Raw genomic sequence first — 3,544 nt, 5'->3', positions numbered from 1 at the left:
TAATGGTCAAGTCAAATTCAGACGGGTGGCTTATGTAAATGGTTTGAAATATAACCTCATAAGTGTGAGCCAGTTGTGTGATGATGGCTACCAGGTGTTATTTAACATCTCTCAAGGCATTGTATTTAATAAGGATTGGAAGGTAGTACTGATTGCTCCCAGAAAAGGGAATGTGTACGTGATGGATATGGAAAGCTCTCCTTCAGAGCAGTGTTTCTATACCAAGGCTGATGAAGACACAAACTGGCTATGGCATAAAAGGTTATCCCATTTAAATTTCAAAAATATTAACAAGTTGTCCAGAAAACAACTTGCAGATGGGATACCTTCTGTCTCCTTCAAAATGGAAAGGCCATGTCCAGGATGTGAGATGGGTAAGCAGAAACGCACCAGTTTCAAGACGAAACAGAATTTTAGCATATCTGAACCTCTTCATACGCTTCATATGGACCTTTTTGGTCCAGTGAATGTTCAGACTCCTGCTGGTAAGAAATATACCCTGGTAGTTGTTGATGAATACTCCAGATATTGTTGGGTAATATTTCTTAGATCAAAGAATGAAACTGCTGCTGAAGTCATCGCTCTTATCAAGCAAATTGAACTCACATATAAGCGAAAGGTGTGTTAGTTAATAAGTGATAATGGAACAGAATTCCAGAATGCAAATCTGGAGAAATTCTGCACTGACACTGGCATCTCCCAGAATTTCTCATCAGCACACACTCCAGAGCAGAATGGAGTTATAGAAAGAAAGAACAGAACGCTGATAGAAGCTGCCAGGAGTATGCTTGCTGAATTTGGTCTTCCCAAAATGTACTGGGCTGAAGCAATTGCAACTGCTTGCCACACACAGAATCGCTCAGTATACGTGAAGAGACACAAGAAGACATCCTATGAAATATTAAGAAATAGAAAACCAAATATTGGTTATTTTCACGTTTTTGGATGTCCAGTATACATCCTGAACGACTCTAGTCAGTTAGGCAAATTCAATGCCAAAGCCGATGAAGGATATTTCTTAGGATATTCAACCATTCGAAAGGCCTTCAGAGTCTACAACAAGAGACTGGAAAAGGTACACGAATCAATTCATGTCACATTTGATGAGTCAAATGAAGCAATCAATAAAAAGCCAACCCTTAATTCTCCCAAAGAAAGTCCAATTATCTTTTGTGAATTTGATCCTATCAACTACAATAAAGATACGACCTTACTTGAACAGGATCTGTTCTATAGGCTCGTACCTCTGTATCCTTGATTCCTATCAAGACAGAAACCCATGTCTGGTTGATGAAACAGAACCATGTAGCCAAAGCGTGATTAACCGAGCATCATGGTCTTGACCATGTCTCAGTAGAGGATCGTTGCCAGCCCATCTTATGGGTCCTGGCATGGCTACATGGTTGTCTGACAGACACCCAACTACAATAAAGATTCATCTGAAGATATTTCCAGTCATCTTGACTTGGAACCAGTGCAAATCGAAAAACCTTCCAGTAATACTTCATTTTATCCTTCAATAAGTTTCAAACTACCCTCTGGACTTGTTATTGGATCAGATGTTCGTACTACACCACCAGTATCAGATTCAATTGATTTTGAGCCAGTAATCCAAGAAATGCCTTTAAATGAAGAATTTCATGATGTAAATCGTGATCTTACAGATTCTGATGAAGATACTGAAGTTGTTTGGCAAGATCCCATTCCAGAAAATCAATTGAATTCTTGCACTAATATTGTTGTCAGAAACAATCCAAGTCAATACTCTAAGTGGACAAAGGTTCACCCAATCAACCAGATTATCAGTGACTCCAGTAGAGGGGTTCAGACCAGAAGTGCCTCCAGTGAACAATGTTTATATGTCAGCATCTTATCACTGATTGAACCGAAGAAGATTGACGAGGCAATGAATAACCCAAGCTAGGTGATAGCTATGCAAGAAGAGCTTCACCAGTTCGAACGAAATAAAGTTTGGAATCTGGTTCCTCCTCCAATTGGCAAGATAGAACTAATTGGAACCAGATAGGTCTTTAGGAATAAGGTTGATGAAGATGGTCATGTGATCAAAAATAAGGCCAGATTGGTGGCACAAGGGTACGTTCAGACAGACCTTGACTTTGAAGAATCTTTTGCACCAGTAGCAAGGTTAGAAGCCATCAGAATGTTTTTAGCCTTTGCTGCTCATCATAAGTTCAAGGTCTACCAAATGGATGTAAAAAGTGCATTTTTGAATGGAGAATTAGAAGAAGAAATTTGTCAAGCAACCTCCAGGCTTTATTGATGGAAAGCATCCACATTGGGTATATCGTCTGGAAAAGGCACTGTATGGCCTCAGACAAGCCCCCCGAGCCTGGTATGATACTCTGACCAAACATTTATCAGAAAATGGTTTCAAAAGAGGTGCAATTGACAATACCTTATTTATTCTTCGTGAAAGAGGTAATCTTCTGTTGGTACAAGTTTATGTTGATGATATTATTTTTGGATCTACTGATGAATCTTTGTGCAAGAAATTTTCTAAAATCATGTCTTCAAAAATTGAAATGAGTTTGATGGGTGAATTAACATTTTTTCTTGGACTCCAGATTATACAAACCAGTGATGGTATTTTTATTAATCAAGAAAAATATGTTAGAGATATTTTAAGAAAATTTGATATGAATTCTTCACCTTCAAAATCAACTCCAATTTCTGCACCTTTAACAATAGATTCAGACCCTGATGGGAAGCCAGTGAACACCACTGCCTATAGAGGCATGATTGGTTCACTAATGTATTTAACTGCCAGTAGACCAGATATAATGTTTGCAACATGTCTTTGTGCCAGATATCAGTCTAACCCAAAAGAATCTCATTTGGCGGCTGTAAAGCGCATTTTGAAGTACTTTAAGGGTACCCCCAGTTTGGATCTTTGGTATCCCAAAGGCTCAGGATCAGATCTAATGGGTTATTCAGATTCAGATCATGCAGGTTGTAAGATAGACAGGAAATCCGCTACTGTGGATGTCACTTCCTTGGTGGCAAACTGGTGAGCTGGACCAGTAAGAAACAAACTTCAGTTTCTTTATCCACTGCCGAAGCAGAATATGTGTCTGCAGCCAGTTGTTGTGCTCAGATACTCTGGATGAAGCACCAGTTAGCTTGATTATGGTATTAAGTATTCAAAGACCCCTATATTTTGTGATAATACCAGTGCCATTGCTATCTCAAACAATCCAGTCATGCACTCCAAGATGAAACACATTGATGATAGGTATCATTTTATTTGCGATCATGTAATGAAAAATGATGTTGAAATCCACTTTATTCCCACTGACAAACAACTTGCTGACATATTTACAAAACCTTTGGATGAGAAAACTTTTCAAAATCTTGTTAGTGAGTTGGGAATGTTGAACCCTTAATCTGCCTTTGTGACACTGGCAGGGTTCTTTGATTCCAGATTTAGAAATCTATACCAGTAAAGCTATCGAACGCCTTTGTGATACTATCTTTACATTGATAGATTTATGGATCACCATTCCAGGGGGAAAGACTCAGACCA

The 3,544-nt window shown here is 38.7% G+C and overlaps 1 non-coding gene across 1 annotated transcript; it reads left to right on the top strand.

The window, feature by feature from the left end:
- Nucleotides 1-1,204: 1,204 nt before the first annotated feature.
- Nucleotides 1,205-1,417, top strand: LOC122602465. The gene has a single exon (XR_006324282.1). It is a non-coding gene; the product is annotated as a small nucleolar RNA U3 (small nucleolar RNA).
- Nucleotides 1,418-3,544: the final 2,127 nt, after the last annotated feature.

The sequence above is a fragment of the Erigeron canadensis genome, chromosome 5, assembly GCF_010389155.1.
Source record: "Erigeron canadensis isolate Cc75 chromosome 5, C_canadensis_v1, whole genome shotgun sequence".
Lineage (NCBI taxonomy): Eukaryota > Viridiplantae > Streptophyta > Magnoliopsida > Asterales > Asteraceae > Erigeron > Erigeron canadensis.
Note: the sequence above shows the minus strand (reverse complement) of the source record. Positions and strands in the feature narration are given on the sequence as shown.